This window comes from Lissotriton helveticus, chromosome 5_1 (assembly GCF_964261635.1).
Source record: "Lissotriton helveticus chromosome 5_1, aLisHel1.1, whole genome shotgun sequence".
Lineage (NCBI taxonomy): Eukaryota > Metazoa > Chordata > Amphibia > Caudata > Salamandridae > Lissotriton > Lissotriton helveticus.
The window spans coordinates 1275696250-1275708278 of NC_136065.1; the positions used below are offsets into that span (position 1 = coordinate 1275696250).

General features: G+C 45.5%; 1 protein-coding gene across 1 annotated transcript in view; it reads left to right on the plus strand.

Moving 5' to 3' along the window:
* The window catches only part of ACTR6 (actin related protein 6), a 294492-nt gene that overhangs the window by 185297 nt on the left and 97166 nt on the right, over nt 1-12029 (plus strand). The window lies entirely within an intron of this gene.

A 12029-nucleotide genomic window follows, 5' to 3' on the forward strand; every position in this document is an offset into this window, starting at 1 on the left:
TCTGAAACGGCTTTTCACTATGTTTCTTCAGCTTTTATCATTTTTACCACTAAGAAATTGAAGCATGTTGCTACACACATAATACAAAGGAGCATTGCTTTGCATTTACACTGGGGCAGTCATGGGTGTCTTCAGATTCATTGCTTCATATTAAACTCTGCTGTCACCCCCCCAATTCATGATGATGATCTCTATGTGGAACAGTGTGCTGGGACATTCAACACTACAGTCTTTTGTCTGTTGCCTTTGACATGGTGTCTTATCGAAAATGCCTGATGTATACTTAGAGCATGAATGACTCTTGTCCACAGAGATATTGAATCTCATTACTAAGATGAGGAGGCAAGAGGCAAGTACCCTACTGGACAAAGGAGAAACAGTAGCCCTCATCCTCCTTGACCTCTCAGCGGCGTTCAACAGAGTCTCTCACTAGACCCTAATCCGCAGACTCCATGACGCAGGAATCCAGTACAAGGCACTCGACTGGATCCGCTCCTTCCTCTCTGGTAGAACGCAGTGGATCAGACTCCCCCTTTCCTCTAGGACCCTACACCTACCACCTACCACCTGCGGAGTCCCCCAGGGCTCCTCCTTCAGCCCGACGCTCTTCAGCTTCTACATGGCTCCACTTGCCCCATCGTCAGAACCTACGGACTCAACATTGTGTCATACGCAGACGACACCCATCTCATCCTCTCCCTATCCAACAAACCCAACACCGCCAGACACAACTTTAGAGAAGGCACGGAAGCCGTCGCCAAATGGATAAAAAACAGCTGCCTACAACTAAACACCAACTAAACAGAAGCGCTCATCATGGCCCCAAACCCCAACGCCTGGAGTGACACCTGATGGCCCCCTGCCCTCGGAAACCTGCCAACCACCACAAACCACGCATGCAACCTGGGACTCATCATGGACTCTGAGCTCAAAATGGTCCGCCAGATTAACTCTGTCTTGTCTTCCTGCTTCCACACTCTCCGTCTCCTTCGTAAGACCTTCAAATGGATCCCCCTTGAACGCAGAAAGACCGTCACTCACGCCCTGGTCACCAGCCGACTCGACTACGGCAACGCACTCTGCGCCGTATTAAACTAAAACCTCACCCGCAAGGTACAGAACATCCAGAACGCCGCCGCAAGACTGGCCCTCAACCTTCCAAAACACATCTCGCAGCACCTGTGCACGCTCCACTGGCTCCCCGTCGAGGCTAGAATCACCTTCAAGATACTCACCCACACACACAAGGCCCTGCACAACACCGGACCAGCGTACCTGAATAGCTGACTCAAATTCCATGCACCCCATAAGGACCCTACGATCAACCCAGCTCTCCTACGCCGTAGACTCCCGCACCAGAAAGAACGGATAGGGCGCCCGCTCCTTCTCCTTCCTTGCGGCCAAAGCCTGGAATGACCTTCCACTCCACCTCAGACAGACAACATTGCTCCTTATCTTCGCAAGAAACCTCAAAACCTGGCTCTTCGACAGACCCCCTCCTTGAGGGACTAGAGACTGCACCCCCCTACCCCTAGCGCCTTGAGACCCTTGCGGATGGGTAGTCACGCTCAACAAACGCCTGATTGATTGTAGAGACCTATATGACTTGCCCTAGTCAAGTGGTGAGAGTAACTTCACCGAGGGTGAAAGCATTTCATTGCATGAGTGTTTTTGTCCTTGGAACCTACCAATTTATTTCTGGCATATACCGCTGTTAATGTTAAAAGAGAGGGTGCTGGTTGTCCTGTAAACATTCTGAGCACTAAAGTTATACAGAGCCATTGGACTGCGGATGGGACGCAAATACACACATACACACTCATGCACGTGCATATCCATTCACAGCACTCATGACCAAATATTCAAACATGCACGCTACCACCAAGCATTCATTTAAAAAAAAGATCACACTTACCTGCAGCTCTGCCTTGGAGGTTCCAGGAGTGTTGAGACTGCTGCCTTTCCTCATTGGTTGACCTTGCTTGATCCCTATGTAGACACCAGTCAAGCTCTCTGATGTCAGTTCTTTCTGTCCACACCTTTGTGTACAAAATTTAAAGCAAGCTCCAAGCTTTTTGTCGCCAATTGATGAGTTTTATCTTCCTTTCAATACGTTTCTTGCCAGTATGGAAGAGAATGTCTCCTCCCAAAACTACAGGGCTTAAGCCTATTCAGGACTGTCGAAAACAAAATGTTTGACAGATTTCCACAAGGTGTGCCTATGGTGCCTGGGGTCGGGGCATGACTCAAGGTTCCAGGCTGTGCGAGGAGTGTGCCCTGATGCAACCGACGGCAATTCAGGAACGCAACTCCAAGCTGTATGTCCAGGTGCTCTGTGGTATGCTTCCAGTCCTCTGTTGAGGAGCCAATTCTGAGCTGATTTTAATGCGCCCAAAAATTCTCAGTTCCATTAGTCATGGCAAAACAAATTGAGGCATTTAAGGATGACATGCTCTATGCCTTTGGCTCCCTATTGGCTCACTCCGGTGCACCTTCTGGCTCATTGGACCTGCGGATGCCTCCAGTCAGGCTACCGCCAGAAGGTCTGCGCTGGCTCTGTGTGCACCTCCTGAACCGGCTTCATTTTCAGCTCCTATTCTGGGGCAGACTCCATGCTTGGCACACCCTACTGCTGTTTAACGAGGCCCTAACGAACACCGTCATGGGTACGTGGACCAAATCCTGCTCTTGCCATCCATAAACAGATGGCACAACATCACAGACACTCTCTGGGTGATTGTAGAGTTGGTAGAACTTAGAACGTGGAGGAAAATGTATTCTCTGGAGGATTGAAGCAGAAGTGGATTGGAAAGCTGTGTACTGGAGGTAACTGAATGGACAGAATAAACTTGGATATATATATATATATATATATATATATATTCACTGAAAAAACCATAGGTTATAGACCATATATAGTTAGGAATTAGCATTTAAAAAACCTTATTTTACTCACACAAAACCATTGAAATTCCATATATAGTTAGTTGCACTAACTATATATCGCGCACCCGCAATCCACTGCTGATGATGTCACATATTACATCATTCATGACATGGTCAGTGACATCACTGATGACATCTCAAATGACATCACTGTGACAATATTTCATTATTGGTGCTCTCAATTTCAATCAATGTAGTGGACAATTCAAAAGAAATTGCCACGGTCTCTTCATTGTGAGCCATTTTATTTTGAAATTGCTTGCTGTAAATTGCAGAAAAAAAATAATCACTTTCATTTATCGTTTTTAGTAATACATAATATAAAACTAACTTTATCAAGTATTTAGTATAACAGAAGGACTGCAAATAAATAACAGAAAACATTTTTCAAATTATCTTCAAGTGTACAACATAGTTCCCCTTACAAATTAACAACTCACCTTTTTAAAAGTAGGAGAAGTGTTAGTACTGTGTAAATCAAACACCAGAAATTCACCACCAAAAATTCCTCACAAATGTACCTCAGACAGTAGTATCACAAAATGGCTGTGGTTTCCTCTCATTTGAGATATATACATAACCAATTAACTTTCATCACACACAAATACAAAACCAAAGTAACATTTTAATTGGTTCTAAATTTCAACACTTTCAAATGTGTTTTCCCCATGCAATTTTCCATAGGACATTTACATACGTCTACAGCCTGAATGGCTAAACGGAATTACACCAAACTTGGCAAAATGGTACATCAAACCTAAAAGGTCAGGAAGGATCTACTATGCCCCCTTATGGTCATTTCCCCCTTCGCTTTGGCCTCCTCTTGTCTCTCAATCCTACCGAGAGACAAGATGGGGCCGCTACGGACTGTTTGGAATGTTGACAGACGCCGGAGAACCAATCAGCTTCGCAAAGCTCCGTAACGCGAAAAGTACGCGAAGCGGAGCGCTGTTACAGATATATATCTTTTTTTGAACGTTAATTTCTCAAAATCCACTGGAGCACATATATTGAGACCTAGCAAAGGCACATCGGGCTACCAGTCCCTAATATTTTGCCAAGTTTCGTGCAAATCCATTCAGCCGTTCGATTATTATTATTATTTTTTTTTTTTGCCCCGCGGGCCCTTTTAAAACCTCCACATCAAACCTAGGGGGTCAGCGAGGATCTACTATGCCCCCTTATGGTTATTTCCCCCTTTGTTTTGGCCTCCTCTTGTCTCTCGATCCTACCGAGAGACAAGATGGCGGCCGCTACGGACTGTTTGGAATGTTGACAGACGCCGGAGAACCAATCAGCTCCGCTTCACAAAGCTCCGTTGCGCGAAAAGTACGCGTCCTGGGACGCTGCCCGGTCCGCTGTTACAGATATATATCTTTTTTTAAACGTTAATTTCTCAAAATCCACTGGAGCACATATATTGAGACCTACAAAAGGCACATCGGGCTACCAGTCCCTACAATTTTGCCAAGTTTCGTGCAAATCCATTCAGCCGTTCGGGCTAAAAGTGAGGCCAACCGCCCTATGGAAAACTCAATGTTAAAAACACGTTTTGGGACCCCCCTTTTTTCTCGGCCCCCCCTTGACGAACCCCCCCCCCAAATTTTCAAGGGCTGCTCAGAAACAAAAATGTGCCATTTTCCTGAAAATTTCAGCCAATTCCGTCCACAAACGCCAAAGTTATTAGACATAGAATTTTCAAAAATCCCATAGAGAAAAAATCCTAACTATATATACCTACTGGCGACCGCCAGTAGGTAATATATATATATATATATATATATATTGGATCTTTACATAACTGGTGGCGAGTTAAAGTCTGTGCAGGGGGCAGACATTGATGTACCTCCACACCAGGATCGTAAACCAATAATTACTTCGTTATCAGCCTTGCTAAAGGGAGAAAGAGTGGAATTAGGTAAAGGTACTTTGAGCATAAACTCTGTGCATAGGCGACAGTTATCAATGGATATTAAGTCTCAGACTGCTATTTAGTTGGTTTGCGTAAATAACCAAGTGTTAAGCTGTTGACTAATGCAGAGAAAGCAGTTTAATTGTTTATATCCGATTTGCCTATGAGCTTGTGGCTGGATTTATCAGCAAATCTCTTTTCAAAGCTGGCCAGCAGAGGGCAGTGTGAGCTTGGTTATATTGCTATCAACACTACAGTATTCTGTATTCAGTATTGAATGTACATTCGAGTTTTGTGATGACGACGCGCTTCTGAAGTTTGGATTTATGTGCCGAGGCATTGTTTTTTGTACATTCTGCGAGTGACCGCAAACGCCCGACGCTGGTGCTGGAAACTAGGGTTCGAGCCTCAAGGTCGCGTCATCATCCTGTGATTCTGGGCAAATCACTTAATCTCCCCGTGCCTGAATTTCCATAGCTGCCAAGGTTTCTGATTGCTTATGTCTGACATTTTCATAATTTCAATGGAATTATGAGTGACATTCAACTACTATGAGTGACTCTTTTGCGCAAGCAAAGTAAAGCACTAAAGACCAGCGAACCATATAAATATAAGAAATTTCACCCAACTGACTAACAAGAAACTCTAAGAAGATCTTAAAACTGCTAAAAACACCAGAAATGGAAGGGCTTTTAGTGTTGTCAGTGAAGTGCCAAATGTGTGACACTTGGGGGGACATGTTCTCTCGAGTAAAACGAAGCAATAGAAAGATATAAATAATAAATATTAGACACTTTTTATCAACGAGACACCCTAAACTACCTTGAAACTACTTCAAAACCCTTGAAATAGATAATTAAGATACTGATACGAAAGGATATGTCTGCATAGAAGATATGAAAGTAAAGAAATGGTCATAAAACCTTTCACATCCCCATGCCATTGCACTTTATTGCGGCCTAATAAAGGTAAGCACAAGCTGCGGAAATCAAATGAACACAGGGCAGATATGTTATTCCGGCATGTAAAAAAGTAAGCAAAATCACCTAAAGCTGGTAAATATTTTCAACCTTTAACTGAACATACTACAAAGAAGTAATGCAAATAGAAAGCATTTTAAACGTGTTCTAGTGTTGATCCATGACTTAGAGTAACCATATACAGAAATGGAAAGTTCCAAATGCATACATCTGATTTTGTTTCCAGTTCTTTTTAGTATTATGTCCAGTCATTAGCAGACTTGATAAAACAAATAAACTTCTCTTGGGAACGTGACCCTAGTCAGAGTGCTTGACTCACCTGACTGCTGCTGTCCATTCCACCACTGCCTGAGAGTGAGTCTGGAGGCTGAATGCTTTGCCAGCGAACTTTTTTTTTCACACTGTTGAGGTACGACGTGTCTCGGTGATTCAGCTGGACTTTAAAGCTGACTCGGAGGGAACAGAAAGCCACAGCAGCTCTCCTCAAGATTGTCTTGATCTAATCAGCAGCAGTTTTTGATACAGGACCCCGAGCATGTTATTTTCGCGGGCGGGTCCGCCTTAGCACCAGTGATGTATTCCTGGGGGCAGCGCTGGCAGGATAATATAGTTGAAAAACATCCTGCCAGTCATGAGCGCTAACGACCCTCTCAGGCAGGTTTGAGGTCAGCACACAGTGCACTGCTAATTAAGCGCCACTTGGACAAGAGGATGCCAGCCTCATACTCTCTCCGCTTCCGGTGGGCACCAGTGCGTACTTGATAAAGAAACTTTAATTTGCCCGCCGCCGCTGTCACAGATTATTACAGGGTGCTCGGGCTTGATTGTAGACCAGATCATTCACCACAGGGCAGCAGCTGCACACAGTCATCCGTGCTGTGACTGCTGCTCCGGGCTCCAGCAGCCACCGTGATCCATGAGTTGGCTCCCATTTGTCATTGTGAAGGACAATCATGTTCATTTTAAAATATGACCGCGGCGGTGCAAGCAGCCCTGCCATTTGTCGCAGTTACACTCATCTGCCTGCGCAGCCACCCCACCTTGCGCCAGAGGTGACAGCAGAACGTAGAGTACGTACTGCCTTTGGCCAGGTCGTACTAAGGTCAGGCTGTGACTGTGGCGCTACGGCTTTCAAAATAGAATACATTGTAGCAGCCTCATTGCTGTGCTCTGTGCTTCTGGCAGCTCGCGCCCGCAAATGACGTCTGCGGGAGCAGCCCCGGCGCAGGTCAGACACACAGCCCAAGCACGCACACAAGCTAGCAGCCTGTAGTGGCCAGTAATCTACTAGTTTAGCACTTGTGTGACAGCAGAGAGAGTGGCATCAAATGCGTGACAATGCATTTCAATGTGGTGATGCGGAGCACCGCACTGAAATGCGTTAGTCACACCTGATGCGTGATCCTTGGCAGGACTGCTGAATGTGTGATGTAAATACGGTGCTCATGTAAAGCGCTCCAATACCTTCGGGTCGAGTTCGCGCTATATAAAATATGCACACAAAAAAAACCTGGAACCCAGCGCATCATTTGAATTGGAATCCAGCATTATTTGAAGGGCTGTCTCCTGTGCCAGAGTGTGAAGCATTATTTGAAAGAATGCGTGCATCATGCGCTAAAGTGCTCTGTATAGCATGTGAGAAGCTCAGGAGCCAGCATTATTATTGGATCAGAAGTCAAGTGCCACTGCCCGCCTTCTCAGTGTGGAAGGAAAAGGAGAGGGCAATTTCGTGTGTGAAAACAATCATTGGCATATCATTGTTCACACGGTCACACAGTGGCGGCAGGTAATTTTAGGAGGGAGGGGCGAATGGGACACAGACACACAAACACACACACACACACTCTCACAGCCATGCATTCACATACAAAAGGGATACCAAATTGATCTTTAATGTGGCGATACCCTTGGCAGGATTTAAAAACAATAATTGAACTAGGGATATTGCAAGAGACCAATGTACCCAAATAGCCTAAATCAGTGGGTATGGTCAGGTTGACTTGTTTTGCGCCCAAAGGTCAGGCGGAATCCATGGCGTTTCCTTAGGACCTAAAAAAAGGTTCCCTACGCCACTCGTAAGATGTGATCTGTAGTGCAGGTATCCCTTAAAAGAAGACCTTTTCGAGCCTCCTAGTATAAACAAGCATTTACAATGCAATGGTTTCGCCTTTGGAAAAGTTACAGCTATTGGCATTGCTCATGACATTTCTTTTTTTTTTTTTTACTTATAAATAAATGGCATTGTTATTTACAATGCCAACAGCTCTCTCAGCCCACACAGCCCACACAGCTCTCACAGCCCACACAGCTCTCACAGCCCACACAGCCCACACAGCCCACACAGCTCTCACAGCCCACACAGCTCTCACAGCCCACACAGCTCTCACAGCCCACACAGCTCTCACAGCCCACACAGCTCTCACAGCCCACACAGCCCACACAGCTCACAGCCCACACACTAGCACTCCCTTGCACTCTGCACTCCCTTGCACTCTGCACTCCCTTGCACTCTGCACTCCCTAGTCACTCTGCACTCCCTAGTCACTCTGCACTCCCTAGTCACTCTGCACTCCCTAGTCACTCTGCACTCCCTAGTCACTCTGCACTCCCTAGTCACTCTGCACTCCCTAGCATTGGCAAAGTCAATTGGTGTTGCCTTTCGGACTTACTGGCATCCACAGTGCCTTTTGGTGATACTATACAACATGCTGTGCCAGGCAGAAGGCAACAAAGTACCCCAAGACACCTTCTGATCCTAAATAAAGCAAAACTCACATGAACAAATAGACAATGAGGCTTCAAAAAAATGCCACAAAAATTGATACGGCCTTCTCTTTTGGGAACATAACCTAGACCTCCGTTCCAACATATTTTAATAGATTAATCCTCACTTCTTCCTAATGCCTGGGTGTCAGTATTGCACGGAACACAAGAAAACCTAGGGGTCTAGACGAAGGTACCTTTCGTACACTTTAAACCGCAGCGCCAGCTTGCTGGAGAACAATAGTAAGGGTGGAAAACAGATGCAATTGAAAAGAAGAGGTGTGAGTGATTGTGACAAAGAAACCCGCTTGGTTTAGAGGATTCCCATCAAACATTTGTATGATCAGATTCTATCATTTGGTCATCCTCAGGGGTCTGGTGTCTCTAGATCATTGAGACACAAATGTCCCCTGTAGTATAGCGGAGCCAATGCCCACAAGTACTCAGTGACCTATGATAGACCGAAGATGGGTCTAAGTGCAGTGCAAAACTAAAAAAGTGGTGAATTTAAAATAGAATAGAGGACAGAAAATAAGTTTTATTAAGACTCAATCCTCTTCCTAAATAAAAACAACATGAACAGTGCAAGGATGCAGTATGAGAACAAATCACTGCATATCAGACCAACATGGTTTTCGTCAGGGCCCTGTTCACAACGTTGCTACTGCGTAGTGACAAACTAATAATATATCTTTAAGTATTACCGATCCCGTGTAGTAACCAAACAAAAGGATACAGCGTTAGGGTTCAAAACTCCGCCGTGCAGAAGGTTCCATACAGTGATCTAAAAGGACAACACAAACACCCCATATATCAAAAACATCCCATATTTAAATCTTACACCCTCCATTGTTTCACAAAGGTCAAAAAATACCACTCACCCTATTCTGCCGGGGAGTAGACCTCACCTCACCTGGACTCTGACTCAGGGGTAAAGGGGAGGCCACGCTCTAAAAAAGGAAAACTGAGGCGTCAGGAGTGGAGAACATTACAGAAGTGTATTACTCTGCTTCACATATTATCCCTCCCTACAAATGTATTACGCCTCTATTCCTAAATCTCCTTTCTCCATCAACTCACCCAAGAAAAACTAGCTCTACCCAATAACACTCCTCTCCACTCTTAATGAATAACCTGTATAATGGTCAAAGAGTTCTGGACACTCAAAGTAATCATAAGTCCATGCAACCCTTAATCCGCTATAAGTTGGTCAGACACAGTCTAGTATCAAAGAAAAACTGCCCGGTAAGCCTCTTAGCAAAGGACGCAGTCACCACAAGGATAAACCTTACCTCTCCGTCGTTGCCCCAAGCAGAACGCTGAGACAGGGGGAGGCAACGAACGGCAGAGGGACCGGTCTTTAAGAACTGGCGCCGGGCTCCGCCCAATCGGGGGTGTGTGTGCAGGGGTGTCCCCTCCTAACTTATCAAATTGCGGTTACTCACCGCTTTCGTTGGGAAACGGCATCGCCATTGCCTGTTTTCCAACCGCGCATCCCCGGTGATAGTGTCAATAGCTGCGCGCATGCGCAATGGTGATTGGTAGAGTCGCGCGATACTGCAAAACTACAGAATGACATCAATCACGTCACTTCTGTAGTTCGCCCGCCTTCCGAAGCTCTCGGCGAATACAATCAGCATTCTGGGCAACAAGGACTTTCTCCAGACTTCTAAGTACGACATGCACCCCGGAATCAAGTCCCATAGCAAAACGGGCCTACCTACCCACTGTGTACAACACTTACAAATTCTATTGAAGAGACACTGCGCCTCTCAATGTGAATGCAGATATCGCCCGCATAGTGGAACTGTCAATAGGGGCTATTTAAACGAAATATTGCTAAGGATGACCTCTCCCAGGGTGTAAACAGAGAGTTTCTCCATGCAAAATCTATTGGCTAACAGATCCCTGCAAACCTCTTAACTGGTGCACACTAAGCCTAGTGTTATATGGACTATACTGCCACGTCCTTACAGAGTGGTCCACGGGATATCATCATTGAGTCCCTGGCTCTCTAAACGTAATAAATAAATCCATTTTTGTTCCTTTAAATAAAGAAAACGTGTAGGGTTCGTGACATGGTTGGGTATGAATGGTTTCTCTAGGACAACCCAACTAAACTCGTCCTCTTTGTGATTGAACTCCAAAAAATGTTTGGTCAGCTTGGACACAGTTTTCTTGCATTTGAACGAACTTTTATGTTCAAGCATGCGGGTGCGTACTTTACGGGTTGTCATCCCCACATATCTTTTGTTGCACGGGCACGTGAGAATGTATATAACATTACAGCTGTTACAGTTGGAAAAATGTTTTAGAATCCACGGGCGCCCAGTCCCTATATCAATCTGGCTCGTTAAAGTCGTCTAAGACCCTGTTCTCCTGTCTTTATAATATTGTCAGTATTGCACACCTCTTACTGAAGAAAAACCTCTCCAAGCACAATCAGCTTTCACCAAACCACACAATACCACCAAAAAATAGTTGCACGCTTCGGAACTAAATGCATCAAATCACTGTAGTGAAGGGGCTGTGAGAAGGTCACAAAACAGACTAGACATCTGGTGAAAGCAATGGGTATAGATTCCATTGTGTACCCAACAAATGATTTGATAAATGTTACGGTTTCTCACACCCGATATGTGCGGATGGTTCTGATTGCAAGGGTAATTAAACCAATGTAAACCAAATGTAAATGAATGACCGGTACGGGTCCACATTACATTGCATGTGAAAAAATGGTTGCGTATGCTCAAAATGTAGTTTAGGTGTGCCGAGTGAAGTGATCATCGGTAACGCTCCTCCATGTGGCTCAGTGTCACAGGAAAGAGATAAGCGTTCTCACGTACCGAATAAATTAAAACAAATATTTTTAAAAGACCCCCTAGAGAAGGAGCCACGAACTGAGGGCAATGGGGTGGGGTGGTTAGCGAGGGGCGAAATCTGAGACGTGGCAAAAAAGAAAAAAAGGAATGGTGCGAGGGTGTTGGGATGATTTCACTCGCACGGACACACACGGACAGCGGGAGGGGGGCGGGCGGGCACACGGACAGCGGGAGGGGGGGCAAATGTAGTTTAGGTGTGCCGAGTGAAGTGATCATCGGTAACGCTCCTCCATGTGGCTCAGTGTCACAGGAAAGAGATAAGCGTTCTCACGTACCGAATAAATTAAAACAAATATTTTTAAAAGACCCCCTAGAGAAGGAGCCACGAACTGAGGGCAATGGGGTGGGGCGGTTAGCGAGGGGCGAAATCTCAGACGTGGCAAAAAAGAAAACAAGCACTCACCTGGGCTTCCTCCGGCGGCCGTATGACAAAAACAAACCCATAAAAAAAACCACGAAACTCCGCCCACCGCCGCAATGACGACATCGCAGAGGCGGAGAGCGAAAAAATCTCGGGACCGCCCCTGAATCTGTTCCGGCCTTGAC